The sequence below is a fragment of the Pseudophryne corroboree genome (assembly GCF_028390025.1).
Source record: "Pseudophryne corroboree isolate aPseCor3 chromosome 3 unlocalized genomic scaffold, aPseCor3.hap2 SUPER_3_unloc_20, whole genome shotgun sequence".
Lineage (NCBI taxonomy): Eukaryota > Metazoa > Chordata > Amphibia > Anura > Myobatrachidae > Pseudophryne > Pseudophryne corroboree.
The window spans coordinates 154,111-171,975 of record NW_026967509.1 but is presented as its reverse complement, the minus strand read 5'-3'; the positions used below and the strand labels follow the sequence as shown (position 1 = coordinate 171,975).

Sequence of the window (17,865 nt, the reverse complement as noted above, 5' to 3'; positions counted from 1 at the left end):
TACCTAAAGTAATATCTATAATAGAAGAGCTTGTTGACTAATGAAAAAACTTGGTGACCTTTTTAACATATGAGGTACAAGATGGTTGAAGAGGGTGAAAATATCGAAGGACAATGATGTGTTAAATATCTATATATATATATGTGATATATGTGTGGATGCCATGTGGCACCAAACGGCATTAAAGGCATCCCAAAGGAACATCACTGAGCATGCCCAAAATATAGGTATAACTGGTAGCGTAGTTGTAATGTGAAACTCGAGATTAGAGTACCAAAAAGATAAGAGAAAGAATGTTGGAATAAGTCGAAGGTTTCATTTGGGAAAGAGGCCCACTGCACCTGGTATTCTCAGGAGGTTTCCCTTCCTGATACTAAACAGGCCATGCCTGCTTAGCTTCCGAGATCGGACAAGATCGGGCGTGTTCAGGGTAGTATGGCCGTGGGCCAATGTTGGGAGGGTAATGGGAAAACCACACTCTGCTTTCTGTACTTCACATATAATGAAAGAAATTGATCTGAAATGGTATTTCCAGATAGGAGTGTGTGTTTGTGGCAGAGAGATGTTGAGAAAGAGGCACAAGGGAATGAAAAGAGATTGAAAGGAGAAAAACAATTTGTGTGTGGGAAAGATTGTGAAGATATGTGTGTAAGTGTGTCTGCTGGTGGAAAAAGGGGTGAGAAAGGGTGTGTATTGGTGATTGTGTGAGGTATTGAGAAATGGTGAAAATGGATATTGCAGATGGGTGCTAGCTGGGATTTGATATGGAAGAGAAAAACTTTATGTGTTGAGCATGTTGGAGCTGGGTCAAATTGGTTGTTAGTACCCTGAACACGCCCGATCTTGTCCGATCTCGGAAGCTAAGCAGGCATGGCCTGTTTAGTATCAGGAAGGGGAACCTCCTGAGAATACCAGGTGCAGTGGGCCCTTTTTCAAGAAAAATACCCATTCTCCACACTTTTGCTTCTGGAAAAACCTATTGAATCAATTTTCCTCTGATTTATGTACGGTACAGATAGCAGCAGTGACCTTTCTTTTCATTTCATTTACTTTCATTCCAACAAACGTCCCACGGCCATACTACCCTGAATACGCCCGATCCTGTCCGATCTCGGAAGCTAAGCAGGCATGGCCTGGTCAGTATCCGGAAGGGAAACCTCCTGAGAATACCAGGTGCAGTGGGCCTCTTTCCCAAATGAAACCTTCAACTTATTCCAACATTCTTTCTCTCACCATTTTGGTACTCCAATCTCGAGTTTCACATTACAACTACGCTACCAGTTATACCTATATTTTGGGCATACTCAGTGATGTTCCATTGGGATGCCTTTAATGCCGTTTGGTGCCACATGGCATCCACACATATATCACATATATATATATATATAGATATTTAACACATCATTGTCCTTCGATATTTTCACCCTCTTCAACCATCTTGTACCTCATATGTTAAAAAGGTCACCAAGTTTTTTCATTAGTCAACAAGCTCTTCTATTATAGATATTACTTTAGGTATATATATCTTTTTATTTTCAAGAAATAAAGGTTAAGTTTTATTTAATTTCCTTTCACTACACACATTTCGATCGTTACTAATGAGTGCTCCCAAACAAGGGTTTTTTGTCTTTCCTCTCCTTTTTATTGTATTACAACTAAAAAGCACCACAGGTATGGATGGATAGTATACTTGACGACACAGAGGTAGGTAGAGCAGTGGCCTACTGTACCGTACTGCTGTATATTATATACTGGTGGTCAGCAAAATTCTGCACTGTCTTCCTACTATATATACTGCGCACAACTAAAATGCACCACAGGTATGGATAGATAGTATACTTGACGACACAGAGTAGGTAGAGCAGTGGACTACTGTACCGTACTGCTATATATTATATACTGGTGGTCAGCAAAATTCTGCACTATCCTCCTACTATATATACTGCTCACAACTAAAAAGCACCACAGGTATGGATGGATAGTATAATTGAGGACACAGGTAGGTAGAGCAGTGGCCTACTGTACCGTACTGCTATATATTATATACTGGTGGTCAGCAAAATTCTGCACTGTCTTCCTACTATATATACTGCGCACAACTAAAATGCACCACAGGTATGGATGGATAGTATACTTGATGACACAGAGGTAGGTAGAGCAGTGGCCTACTGTACCGTACTGCTATATATTATATACTGGTGGTCAGGAAAATTCTGCACTGTCCTCCTACTATATATACTGCGCACAACTAAAATGCACCACAGGTATGGATGGATAGAATACTTGACAACACAGAGGTAGGTAGAGCAGTGGCCTTCTGTACCGTACTGCTATATATTATATACTGGTGGTCAGCAAAATTCTGCACTGTCCTACTATATATACTGCACACAACTAAAATGCACCACAGGTATGGATGGATAGTATACTTGACGACACAGAGGTAGGTAGAGCAGTGGCCTACTGTATTGTACTGCTATATATTATATACAGGTGGTCAGCAAAATTCTGCACTGTCCTCCTACTATATATACTGTGCACAACTATAATGCACCACAGATATGGATGGATAGTATACTTGACGACACAGAGGTAGGTAGAGCAGTGGCCTACTGTACCGTACTGCTATATATTATATACTGGTGGTCAGCAAAATTCTGCACTGTCCTCCTACTATATATACTGTGCACAACTAAAAAGCACCACAGGTATGGATGGATAGTATACTTGACGACACAGAGGTAGGTAGAGCAGTGGCCTACTGTACCGTACTGCTGTTTATTATATACTGGTGGTCAGCAAAACTCTGCACTGTCTTCCTACTATATATACTGCGCACAACTAAAATGCACCACAGGTATGGATGGATAGTATACTTGACGACACAGAGGTAGGTAGAGCAGTGGCCTACTGCACCATACTGCTATATATTATATACTGGTGGTCAGCAAAATTCTGCACTGTCCTCCTACTATATATACTGCGCACAACTAAAATGCACCACAGGTATGGATGGATCGTATAGTTGACGACACAGAGGTAGGTAAGCAGTGGACTACTGTACTGTACTGCTATATAATACTGGTGGTCACTGGGCAGCAAAATTCTGCACTGTCCTCCTACTATATACTACAATGCAGCACAGATATGGAGCGTTTTTCAGACAGAGAACGTAGATATTTTAAGCACAATGAGCACAGATATTTGCAGCACACTGAGCACAGATATTTCCAGAACACTGAGCACAGATATTTGCAGCACACTGAGCACAGATATTTGCAGCACACTGAGCACAGATATTTGCAGCACACTGAGCACAGAAACTGAGAGAATGCAGCCACGTCCTCTCCCTATCATCTCCAATGCACGAGTGAAAATGGCGGCGACGCGTGGCTCCTTAGATAGAATACGAATTTGCGAGAATCTGACAGCGGGATGATGATGTTTGGGCTCGCTCGGGTTAACCGAGCAAGGCGGGAGGATCCGAGTCTGCCTCGGAACCGTGTAAAATTGGTGAAGTTCGGGGGGTTCAGATTCCAAGGAACTGAAACCGTTCATCACTAAGGCTAACCAGTAATGTTTTCACCTGCTGATGTACTTAGTGGGTAATTCAGAGTTGATTGTAGCAGCAAATTTGTTAGCAGATGGGCAAAACCATGTACAGTGCAGGGGAGGTAGATGTAACATGTGCAGAGAGAGTTAGATTTGGGTGGGTTATATTGTTCTGTGCAGGGTAAATACTGGCTGCTTTATTTTTACACTGCCATTTAATAAAATGCAGTTAAATTCAATTTGGTTCCATACTCACAATCTCCAAAAAGACTTCAAAGAGTTACAAACCAACAATAACACACAAAGGCAGCAGGCTGAGGCAGGGACACATGGAGCAGAAGTAAGATAACAGCTCTTACCCGTGGCCACGGTTGATCTAGGTACCCCAGCACCAGTACACCTTCCTTCTTCATGTTTCAATGTTGGATTGATCTCGGTGGTGGCCTCCAAAATTATTTTGCTGTTCAAAATAATTGAAGTCTCTTTGGTAGATTTATTGCACTGGAAAATTCACAGGGCTCATGATAAAAGAATATCATGAACTGCCCATTGACACAATAATTTCATCTTATATACTTCTAATTACAGCGTTACATGATCCAATCCAATTAACAGGCCAATAATTTACATAGACCAATCACAATTCATTTATCAGAGTATATTATTAATTTAAAAACTCCCCTTAGGGAGGATCTCCAATTAATTAGCTCAACATCTTGTAATTATGACTGTTTAATATCAAAATACATTTTACCTTTCACCTACTTTTAATTATCTTTATTCTGCAAAATACAATTGCCTACTCTGCAGAACACTAGCTAACCACAGTCTCATGACACACTGCGCAGCTGCCGTACTTCTTGTTTTCACTAACGTCAGTTTCTGCAAACATATAAAAAAAAATCACTTTTAAAGCAACAGTTTATTTTATGAACAATAGACAAACTGACATCCAGCTTCCATTTTGTATTCACTTATCTATATCAGGCATTACGGTGTGTAATAATGTGTAAGGGGCATTATGTATTTATAATAATGTGTAAAGGGCGTTACGTTGTGTAATAATGTCTAAGGGGCATTATGTATTTATAATAATGTGAAAAGGGCGTTACAGTGTGTAATAATGTGTAAGGTGCATTACGTATTTATAATAATCTGTAAAGGGCATTACGGTGTGTAATAATGTGTAATGTGCATTACGGATGTGTAATAATGTGTAATGGGCATGACGGATGTATAATTATGTGTAATGGGCATTATGGTGTGTAATAATGTGTAATGTGCATTACGGATGTATAATAATGTGTAATGGGAATTACAGTGTGTAGAATAATGTGTTATGGGCATTACAGTGTGTAATAATGTGTAATGGGTGTCAAAGTCGAAAAATATCGTTATTCACATTGTCATATACTAACCCCAATGCGCCCGCCCACTGCTCGTGCATGCAGTCTGCCGTGCGTGCACATGTCCGCAAATTGCGTACACTCGCTCCGGCAATTATGCGCATGACATGCGTATGTACGGTAGAGTTTATGGGCTTGTAGCGGGCGACTCGTTTATAGTACAATTAACCCACATAGCGTGTTTTATAGATAATATTCCCCTTAACAATGTCAGTAAGTTTGTTTAGTTTAAACGGTTTCAGGGACTTGGGAATTCCTCTTTACATGATACAAAGGGTCTGACAAAGGTTGAACAGCGGTGTCTGGTACCTAACTGAAGAGTATTTTATTAGAAACATTCCGGTGTTGGTTAGGAAGAGATCGGTCGCTCCAGCGTATAGTTATATGTAAAAGTAGTTTATGGACATTTACAGTATTTGCAGTTCATTACACATGCAGGGGGGATCCAGAGGATGCCTCCCACCTGAGCAGTTGGAGAGAGACACATCCCACCCGTACGAACCCACCTATGACCTTTTGTTATAGTGCAAAGAGACATTCCTGTGTCCAATGAACAATGAGATTGTAAGGACCATTGTATTGTGAATGTAGGCTGTAAATATAAGGCAGCCAGCCTGGGCCAGCTCACTCACTTCTCTCAACAAAGGTTTTCATCATTGATTAACTTGGAGCTGGTTTCCAGATTGCGCCTGCGATTCATTCCCACGTGTGTAAGTTTTTCTCTGTGGCCATTTCGTTACTCTGTATGTATGCAATTGTTCTTTTGTAGCTAACTTATATTATAAGTGTTTGCCATTTATCCTCTTTCTGTTTATTTGTATTTGCAATCGTTTGCTAATGTTTGTATTTCTGCTTAGTTATTGTGTTTAGGTATTAATGTCAGGTCTGTAGTGTATGAACTGTTTTTGTTTTTCCCTTTTCTTATGTACTAAATATCGTCAGTAAAGGTGTTGGAACCTTAGCAAGGAGTGTGTGTTTCACTAGTTAGTATAAAGGGTTTCTGAGCGTCTCAATCGCTCAAACAGCTTTCATATTATCTGGGTTAATCAGCGTTTCATTGTGGTAGTATTACAGTACTAAGGTCTACAGTATAAGCATACCCTTACAGTGTGTTGTTACAAGGTTGTCTGTGTGTAGATCAGTGAGCGTCAGCGCCGCTCGTATCCCGCTCTTGCAGTACAGCGTCCGCTACGCTCATAGCGTAGCATTACGGTACTCGGGCCGCCTATAGCGTGCTCGATACCAAGCGTAAGCTGTGAGCGAATGTGCCGCTCGTGCATCTCGACCACGGCCTAGCGTCTGCTACGCTAAGTGCGTACCATTATGGCACCTCGTGCATCTATTGCGTATGTTGTAAGTATATAGCTTAGGTTCAAGATAAATAATTAGCTTTATCATGGGCATTATGGATGTAAAATAATGTGTAATGGGCATTACGGTATGTAATAATGTGTAATGGGCATTACGGATTTATAATTATGTGTAAAGGGCATTATGGTGTGTATTAATATGTCATGTGCATTACAGACGTATAATAATATGTAATGGGCATTGTGGTTTGTGGCATAATGTTTAATGGGCATTCCGGATGTAAAATAATGTCTAATGGGCATTACGTATGTGTAATAATGTGTAATGGGTATTACGGATGTATAATTATGTGTAAAGGGCACTATGATGTGTAATAAAGTGTAATGTGCATTACGGATGTATAATAATGTATAATGGGCATTACGGTTTTGTAGCATAATGTGTAATGGGCATTACGGTGTGTAATGAGCATTATGGATGTATAAATATGTGTAATGGGCATTACGGTTTGTAATAATGTGTTATGTGCATTACGGATGTATAATAATGTGTAAAGGGCATTACAGTTTATAATAATGTGTAATGGGCATTACGGATGGATAATGTGTAATGGGCAATACGGTGTGTGATAATGTGTAATGGACATGACAGTGTGTAATAATGTGTAATGTGCAGTACGGATGTATAATAATGTATAATGGACACGACGGTGTGTGGCATAATGTGTAATGGGCATTACGCTGTTTGGTATAATGTGCAATGGGCATTACGGTGTGTAATGAGCATTACAGTGTGTAACAATGTGTAATGGGCATTACATATGTATAATAATGTGCAATGGGCATTACGGTGTGCAGTATAATGTGTAATGTGCATTTTAGTGTCCAGTAATGTGTAATGGGCATTACAGTGTGTAATGCGCACTACAGTGTGTAACAATGTGTAATGGGCATTACAGATGTATAATAATGTGTAATGGGCATTACAGTGTATAGCATAATGTGCAATGTGCATTTCAGTGTGTAATAATGTGTAATGGCATTACGGTGTGTAATAATGTGTAATGGACATTACGGATGTTTAATAATGTGTAATAGGCATTACGGTGTGTAGCATAATGTGTAATGGGCATTATTGAGTATAATGGGCATTATGGTGTGTAATAATGTGCAATGGGCATTATGGATGTATTATTATGTGTAATGGGCATTTTGGTGTGTAATAATGTGTAATGTACATTACGGATGTATAATAATGTGTAATGGGCATTACAGTTTTGTAGCATAATGTGTAATGGGCATTACGGTGTGTGTAATAATATGTACTGGGAATTATGGTGTGCAATGTGTAATGGACATTATGGATGTGTAGTAATGTTTAACGGGCATTACAGTTTGTATCATAATGTGTAATGGACATTACAGTGTGTAATAATGTGTAAAGAGCATTGCGGTGTGTGGTATATTATGTAATAGGCATTATGGTGTATAATAATGTGTAATGGGCATTACGGTGTGTAGCATAATGTGTAATGGGCATTACTGAGTAAAATAGGCATTACAGATGTAGAATAATGTGTAATGGGCATTTCAGATCGGTAATAATGTGTAATAGGCATTACGGATGTATAATTAAGTGTAAAGGGCATTTTGGTGTGTAATAATGTGTAATGGGCATTATGAATGTATAATTAAGTGTAATGGGCATTATGGTGTGTGTAATAATAAGTACTGGACATTACGGTGTGTAATGTGTATTGGGCATTACGGTGTATATAATAATGTCTTATGGGCATTACGGCTTTATAATAATGTGTAATGAACATTACGGTGTGTAATGTGTAATTGGCAATATGGTGTGTAATAATGTGTAATGTGCATTACAGATGTATAATAATGTGTAAAAGGCATTAAGGATGTGTAATAATGTGTAATAGGCATTACGGTGTGTAATAATGTGTAATGGGCATTACGGACATATAATAATGTGTAATGTGCACTAAGGATTGTAGAATAATGTGTAACGGGCATTAAAGATGTGTAGTAAGGCGCCCATAACTTTATTGTGATTACATAAACCTTTCTTAAGCTAGCTTATCACTAAAATAAAACAACACGCACACTGAAATAAAGACACGGACACGGTAGCTGGAGTTAAAGGTCAGACGATATTTATTGATTGCTGACCAACTCTTTAAACTATAATTGTAATTGAATTGGAATTAATTTAGATTGTAGAGTTAAATTTAAATTGGAGGATGGCAAAGGAAAGTCGCTACCAGACACCAGCTCCAGTCACCTAGATGAAAACCAACAAACCATGGAGGGGAGTACCCAAACCTTGCCTCCTTCCTGCATAACCCGCATTGTGCTGGCCTCACCACTCTTTTCTCTGGCAAATGTTCGGTTCCCGCATGGGAACGTCTAAATGTCCAACTGCAAGAGAAGCACACACCTGCCGTCCTTCTAAAGAGGGTGCTCCACAATGACCACTTATGCCTGTTTGACCGCTGGTTGGTAGTGACTTCCCGCCAATCTGGCTTTCAATAGCCAACTGAAGGAACAAAACAAAGTAAATGTAATCAGGGAGGGCGGGAGTGCATACAATAAGTGGCAAGAGGAAGTCTGAGGCACATGATCCTGCCCTATATACTAACATACGGCCAACCCTTTAAAGCTTGATGGACAACCCTCTAATCCTATAGGAAAAACCACCGGAAATATGATCTGCCTAGCAACTGCTTAGTCATCAAACAACCAATCACCAAAAGTTCGGCTCTTATATGGCCTCAGGCTTATGCAGCCTTCAGCTAATCTAAGACGATCACTTATGCCTGTTTGACCGCTGGTTGGTAGCGACTTCCTGCCACCAAAGGTTTACAAAACCGCCACCGCCATCCGAACCAGCAAATAATAACAAACTAAGAACAAACTAAAGAGCCCTAATGAAAAGGACCAAAAACATCCTCCATGAAAACCTGCACTACGGAGAAAGATGCACCCCATCCTCCTTGTAGAACTGCCGATTACGCAGCACAAGTAAAGGATGCCTGATAGCTACTCCACCTATGGCCCTAACAAACAGAGACACTGCCGAGTTCACCTTCTTGCGAGCCTTCTCCAGAGCCGAGAAACGCACCGCACCACGCCAATGAAAACGCGGAACTATCTCCGACCACACAATACGGACTCCCGGCCAGTGACAACGAATTGCCACCAAATCCGCCTTAATGGACAAAATTAAATCTATGCCCTTAACTCGGCCCAAATCATTCCCACCTATTTGCAGGATAATACAACTGGGGCGACCCCAGCGGCGCTCACGGTGAAAAAGGAGCCGCAACAAATCACCCCACAGCATGCCCCTGACACCTAACCAACGCAACTCCCTGGACCCAAAAACATCAGCTGCCCTAAGTGCCATGAGATGCCTCGCCGCCCCAAAATCAACTGAAAAGAAAAACACCCTAACATCAGAAATGTGAACACAAAACAAAACATATATAATGCAATAAACAGAAATAACCCAAGTGAAGGAGAAAACTCAAAAAACCTCCCGTGGACCTTAAGAGAACAGCCAATTGAAATTAGGCCCCCTCGGAGGAAAATTTAAAAATTCACTTCACACCCTCGATTCCTGAACGGTAAGCGTTCAAAAACCAACGAGTAAACACGTTTTTGGGTTAGTGCAACAGGCGCACCTACATCTTATCAAAACGGACATGAGACTTATAGGAGGCGGACTTTCAATGGCCCAGCTCCCGAATAGCCGCCGGGGATGAACCCGTAGCCGCTGCATGGGTAGCCACCCCAATCCGAAAGGAATGGGTACCGAAGTGCGCCCCGCGCAAGCCCAACGCCTCCAAACATTTCTTAGACACAGCAGCAAATTGAAACTTCATCAGCAGGCCAGCGTGCGCGTGCACCAGCAACTGGTCGCCCTCCGAAGGCCTCAACCGGAGATACTCCTGCGCCAACCGCAGCGGGCAAACACTCGCTTCCTCCTGAGCCTCCAAGGACACCCAGCGACCCCGACCTGTTTGATCTGTCTTGGACCGCACAATCCTACAGAGCAACAGGCCATCCTGCAGGCGTACATTCTCGTAAAGCATACCCGAGATGACTTGCTGAACGCCACTAACTCGCTCACTCGGAAAGCCCCAAAGAAAGCTAGGGCATATGCACAACTAAACAGGGCCACCTCGAACTCCGAGGTCGCAATTCGAGGCAGCACACCCAGCAACACCGTTAGAAGCTGCAACGTCACGGGTCTACGGAAGTCCGCGGGCGCTGGTCGCATCCTAGCCTATTCTTTAAGTGCTCTGGAAATGACAAAAGACCCAGTGGGGTCCATCATCCCGTGGAGCTGAGAGTGAAAGGAAATGCTCGCAAGGGCAGAAGACATGGGCGCTTTTGACCTACCCTTTTGATAATGTTCCCAAACAAAGGCTATCAAAACGCCAGCCGTGGACTCACCTGCCACATCGTACCTACTTTGAAATGCCGACCAATCACGCCAGGCCGCATCATACGCCCTGAGCGTGGAAGGAGCCAACGCACACCTGGCCAGAGCAGCTAACCTGATTCGACAATCTGCCAGACAGAAGGTGGGCACGGTAAACCCTCCGCTGCCGCTCCCAGAACCAACGCCCGGAACTTATCAAATTGGAACCGAGACAATGCATCCGCAATTCCTTTGTCGATTCCGGGAACATGACGGGCCCTGAAATTAATATTGCGCCGCAAGAAAACTAACACTAGATGCCGTAGAAGCCGCAAAGCCTGAGGAGAGGACCACCCCCAAGTTGGCCCACAACTCAAGAAATCCTGGCAAAAAATGCCCCGAAGCCCTGACTGTCCAAGGCATCCGTGAACAACTGGAGCCAACTGCTGGAACAACAAGGGGGAGGCCACAAAACCTCCCTGTTGAAGGACACCAGGAACGAAACCCAAATCCGCAAATCATCCCTGATCTCGCGGGAAAGGTACACGGTGTGATGCTGCCGTACCATCCCACGCCGTGGCCCGTTCCAGTTTGCGACAGAAAACCCTACCCATGGGGATAATCTGGCACGCAAAGTTGAACGAACCCAGTAAAGACTGTACCTGCTTAAGCCGAACCCTGCGCTTGCCTAAACAATCGTGAATTAAACCCAACAGCTTACACACTTTATCCTCGGGGAGGCGACATCAACCCGCCACCGTGTCTATTTAAATTCCTAAATAGCTAAGACAAGTACAGGGGCCCTCACACTCGTCCTGCGCGACGGGAACCCCCAAACTTTTGAACAAGGACCTAGCCACCGACAGAATATCTCCACAGATCGAACTGCCCCCTGGGCGCATAAAGAGAAAATCGTCCAGGTAGTGAGCCACCCCGAGTTGGCCGGAGGCGGCCTGGACGCACCAGTGCAAAAACGTGCAAAATCTCTCAAAATAGGCGCAGGAGACCGAACAGCCCATGGGAGACACCGATCCACATAAAACTCGACCCCCAGTTTGAAACCCAGAAACCGCAGGGAATCTGGATGCAGGGGAAGTAGCCGAAAATCCGACTCCACGTCCAATTTCGCCAACAGGCCCCCCGGACCACAGTTCCGCACCAAGCGCAGAGCAACATCAAAAGACTGATAACGCACCCTGCACACGGCCTGAGGAATGGAGTCATTAACCGAAACGCCCAAAGGATGCGACAAGTGCTGTATCAGGCGAAACGTGCCCGGGCCTTCTTGGGCACCACCCCAATGGGGGAGATGCACAAGGAGGGCATAGGGGGAAAGGCGTAGGGCCCACACATATGCCCCAAGCCGATCTCCGCATCCACTTTCCGCCGGACCTCCTGTGGGAATTCGCGAGCCGACCTCAAATTCTGGCGCGCCACCACGTGCACCGAATCCGAAATGGGCCGACGAAAACCATGCCGAAATCCCTTCAAAAGGAGCGACGCTGCCGACTTGTCGGGGTATAAACTCAGCCAGCGCCGCAATTTGGGAACTCGAATCGGGGAGAAGGCCTTACTTGCCAACTCCCCCCGGCCTCGGCTGGAGCGGAGGGCTTACAGCTCGCCGCCGAGGTGCAGTCTTTGGCCGGGTGACCCCGTACAACTTACACGAGTGTCGAAAACGTCAATTTACTCCCCTGGTGCATTTTCCTCGTTGTAGGCAAAACACTATCCTTTCCCCACCGAGCAGGAGCCCAAAACCCCGGCCGCCACGGGCTTCTTGACCACGGCGTCCGGAGTGGGCTTAAACTGCTGTGTGACCTCCAACCACACCTTGACATCCTTAAAACCCGCGGGCAGAATGGGGTTACCATCATGATTATGACGGAATTTCTCGTCGTAATCCCGCCAAGCAGAACCTTTGGATTTTAAGTATATGTCATGCACCAAAAACAGGTATTTGACCAAATTGGAATACTCAGCGGGCCGCGATTCTGTGCAGCAAGCCTTAAAAACCAAGAACCCCCGCAACCACTGGTGAAAATTGCAGAAAGCACTCTCCCCAATGCCCCCCGGTTTCTTAGCTGCGTCAAAACAGGTGTATGGCATAATGTGTAATGGGCATGATAGTGTTTAATAATGTGTAACGGGCTTTACGGTGTATGGCATAATGTGTAATGGGCATTATGGTGTGTAATAATGTGTAACAGGCTTTACGGTGTATGGCATAATGTGTAATGGGCATTATGGTGTGTAATAATGTATAATAGGCATTACGTGTGTAATAATGTGTAACGGCGATGGATATGGGTCAGCTGGGTGCTCATAATTCAAGTTGCTGTTTGTGCATTACTATACAGGTTGTGTGACACAGGTGTGTACATTACACATGTACTTTGTAATTAAATTATGTTTAATATTTTTCTTACAGATATGTCAGCAGAGGAAAATCACAAATTCTGGTCTGGATTCATTGAATTGTATCACGAGAACGAGTGCCTGTGGTGTGTAATAAGTGTGGACTATGCCAACAGGACAAAGAGGAATCGGGCGTATGACCAGCTGATCAGATACAGTAGAGCCAGGAACAGCGCTGCATACCTAAATTGGGTAAAGAAGATCAAACAATGTCAAAGTGTTTTTGTAGGAGCAGAATAAGTACAAGGAATTGCAACGTTCAAGAGCCGGGATGGATGAGGTTTACAAGCCAACGCTGTGGTACTATGACCTCATGATTCATTTTGGAGCAAGAGCCAAGGATAAGGTCACAGTGTAATCTGGATCCGGATTCTCCCACTCTTGTGGAAGAGTAGACATTGGAGAGTCTGGATCTGGTAAGTACACACACATTTGTATTGTATTGCAACCACACATTTTTGCATGGAGTTAATTTTTGTTTTATTTTGCAGGATATTACACCGGAGCTGGAACTGGAGCCTTCCATGAGCGAGGCAACTGAAGTGGATAACCCAACTCCACAGCCACGACCCCAACACAGCGGAGGTTGTCCAGAAACCCACTTTTTCCCCGCCTAGCTCACAACAGTTTTTTACTCACGCCAAGGATGTTCTTCATTGGTCCCGAGACTTGGAGCAAAATTTTGGCAATAACATCATGATGGAGATGCAACTGATGAAGGAGGATCAAAAGAAGATCTACAAGCATATGGTTCTTGATGCTACCTCACGCGCAAATGACGAATCTCTTGTCGAGGCGTGTGAGATAACACCACCTGCCAGGCGTTGTCTCTCAAATGTGCCCCACCCACCTACCCACATCACTAAGATGAGCTGTTTTCTGCCAGGACCCATATAGCCCTCCCCCCTCCTCCTATTCCAGCAATTCATCCAGTGGCAGTACTTAGACATGCTGAGTACACAGTCCTCTGTACTGGACGATCCTCATTTTTTAAATTTATAATTATTTTTTTTCAAACCGGTTTTTAAGTTGTGTTTAAAAAATTGTTGTTGCCCTTACCCTAGTCTCTTGCTCCAAGTGACCTGTATTGAGGTCATTAGTACCACAGCATTGGTTTCTTGACCTCATTGTCCCGGACTTCTGATCATTGTGATCTATACACTTCTTGTGTTCCTTCTAAAAGCACTGTTCAGAAATCTGCACTTTATCTTCTCTACCTAATGTATGGTGGCAGCACTGATATTCTGTGGGATACGCCTGATTCCTCTACTGGTTACTGTTGGCATAGTCCTTGCTAAAAAAGGCTCTTGTTCTCCTGATAGAGTCAATGGATCCAAACCAGAATTGGTGATTTTCTTCTATTGTTTTATATAGATAAAGTTTTTTTGGGGAAAAATTGTGGTGTGTTTTTCTTGTTTAATTAATGGTTGTTAATGCAAATGTCATTTTGTGTAACATATTTTTGTAAAAATCAGAGGGTCAGCGAGACGTTATGGAGCCAATGTATCATTTCATATTTGCTGCTAATTCCTCAAAAACAACCGCACCTCATAAATGTAAGTAGAAGGGACTGCAGCAGGTATCTCCCATACCTTCATACATGGACATTTCCAGGCAAGGGTCAGGTAAGTTTATTATTTAAATACAACAACCCTAATTCACCTACAAGTAAAAGAGAAACAGAACATTTGAACAGATATCATTTATTTAAAACTATATATATATATATATATATATAATATATAAAACTACAGCAGCAGACGGCACTCACACGTAGATCAACATGCTCTGGTGCCCACTAAGACGTGTGATACAGTCCTCCAGCAGAAAGCAGCACTCAGAGACAATTAAAGTGAAAAAAGTTGTATTAAATATCCATTAAGTCAGGGTGCCCAAACTTTTGCAGACGTCATTTTTTATTTTTTTTGAAAGTGTAAATGATGGAAATAAAATCAAACTTTTTTTTGACATGTTATAAGAATGTCTAATCTGTAATGTGATGCCTTTTGGAGATTCTCATGTGTGGTACAGTGTCGAATGCTTTGGTAAAATCTAATAAGATTACATCCACCTCTTTACCCTGATCTAGATTTGCGCTTACTGTTTCATAAAAGCCAAGTAAGTTGGTTTGACAGGATCTGTCCTTCATAAACCCATGTTGATTCCTTTTAATGACCTTATTGACTTCAAGGAACTTAATACTTTCCCCACTATAGATGTAAGACTAACTGGTCTATAATTACCTGGTTCAGCTTTACTACCCTTTTTGAATATAGGCACTACTTCCGCTATATGCCAGTCTTTGGGAACCATACCTGATATTACTGAATCCTTAAAGATCAGAAATAGCGGTTTTGCAAGTTCAGAGTGAAGCTCCATTAGAACCCTTGGGTGAATACCATGGGTACCTGGTAACTTATTAATCTTTAAATGTTTTAATCGGTCACAGACTACTTCCTCGCTTAAATAAGTACCTATCAGGGGGATATTCTCATTATTGAGATTATGTGTTAGTCCCTGAATTGGGTCCTCTCTAGTAAATACTGTTGAAAAAAACTCATTTAGTGTGTCCGCTATGTCATTATCATTTTTGCTTAAGACTCCCAACTTACATAGTAACATAGTATCTGAGGTTGAAAAATGACAATTGTCCATCGAGTTCAACCTATTTGTGGTGTCCTATGCATGATGATTTGACTAAAATTTCTGACTGATGCTGCTGTCAGCCATTGCATTTTATCCCTATTTATAGTAACTATAATGCATGACTATGCACCATACCCCTGGATATCCTTATCCAATAGGAATTTATCTAACCCATTCTTAAAGGTGTTGACAGATTCCGCCATTACAACTCCCTCGGGCAGGGAATTCCAAACACGTATTGTCGTTACCGTGAAAAAGCCTTTACGCCGTATTGTGCGGAATCTCCTCTGTGTTGATCTAACCAAAAACAGGTCCCACGCAAGCTCTGTGTATTGTCCCCTTATATATTTGTAGATGTTGATCATATCCCCTCTTAGTCTCCGCTTTTCCAATGTAAACATGCCTAGTCTTTCAAGCCTTTCCTTGTATTCCATCGTCTCCATGCCCTTAATTAGTTTGGTCGCCCTGCTCTGTACCCTTTCAAGCTCCAGGATATCCTTTTTGTAGTACGGTGCCCAGAACTGTACACAGTATTCAAGGTGTGGCCTCAATAGTGATTTATATAACGTGAGTATAATACTCTCGTCCCTAGCATCAATACCCCGTTTTATGCATGCTAATATCTTGTCTTTTGTCTTTTAAAGGGCCTATACTCTCCTTCTTTAATCTCTTGCTATTAATGTATTTAAAGAATTTTTTGGGATTCGCTTTGCTTTCCTTTGCTACTAGTTTTTCAGTTTCTTCTTTAGCCGCTCTTATTTCCTTTTTACATATTTTGTTACATTCCTTATAGTGCTGAAATGACTCTGCTTCCCCGTTTGATTTGTATTTTTTAAATGTTCACCTTTTCTTGCCCATAAGTTCCTTTATCTTTTTTGTTAAGCCACATCGGTTTATAATTTTTATTCCTTTTTTTGCTGCTCTTTGGAATAAATTTGAGTGTATTTTTAGCTAGCAGGAATTTTAGTACCATTTCTCCGTAGTATTTTTTCCTAAAAAGAAACCTTCCCATTCAATATCCCTGAAAAATACCCTCATCTTTTCAATATTCACTTTGCTAACGTTTAGAGTCCTAGTTGAGCTAGTATAGGGCTGTTTATGAAAACTACTAGAATCCGGCACTGTAAACTCAACAATAAAATGCCAAGGAAGCTATAAATGTGGAAGCTGCATTATTTGTAAACTGGTCCACAGGAATCGAAAGACATTCTTCAATATTGACAATTCCTGTGAATATACGATTAAACAGTTCATTAATTGCAATTCCACCATGGTTATTTATCTTCTAGAATGTACCTGTGGCTTAAAATATGTTGGAAAGACCAAGAGGTGCCTAAAAATACATATCCAAGAACATGTACGAAATATTAGAAATAAAGTTACGACACATGCCATTTATAGACATTTCCAGGAGAAACACAACTCCAATGCAAATGACCTTACTTTTAAAGGAATTGAAATTGTAAGCCTTGGAGAGCGGGGCGGTGACATTTTAAACAAACTGTCTAAAAGAGAAATGTTCTGGATTTTCGAACTAAAAACACTGGCACCTTCAGGATTCAACGATGGCTTTGAAATTGCACCTTTTTTATGAGTCTTAAACCACCTAACACTTTCATCACCCTTTTTATTCTGCTATTATAAGTCATTTAAAATAATATAAAAAAAAATGTTTATTCCAATAACGGCTTTTATTAATATTTATTGCACTAATTTCACTATGCACTTTATTATCACATCTCCTTGAGGATTCTTAGCTATAACACTTTTTACACACTTTTTATATATATTTATATATTTATTTATATAAAAAAACATGGCTGTGCGTTCCAGGACTTCTTTGAAATATCTACTATCAAATAGAATCAGTAAGATGGCTGTGCGTTCCAGGCATGAGGAAATATGGACGTAATTAAACAAGAGACTGACACCTGAAGACTATTGTGCCTCTCAACGCCGGTAGCCGGAAGTGATGTCTTGCCAGTTCAGCTCCCAGTGCAGTCTAGATCCTCCGACTCAACCGGAAGAGTGTGCGTGTCACCATGCGTTCCATCGCCGTCATCCGGAAATGACGTTCCGCTATACCGGCGTC

At 42.1% G+C, this 17,865-nt stretch overlaps 2 pseudogenes; one reads left to right on the top strand and one right to left on the bottom strand.

The window, feature by feature from the left end:
• Nucleotides 1-329: 329 nt before the first annotated feature.
• On the bottom strand, nt 330-447 carry LOC134983681 (5S ribosomal RNA; annotated as a pseudogene).
• Nucleotides 448-1,067: 620 nt separating this feature from the next.
• Nucleotides 1,068-1,185, top strand: LOC134983683 (5S ribosomal RNA; annotated as a pseudogene).
• The last annotated feature ends 16,680 nt before the right edge of the window (nt 1,186-17,865 follow it).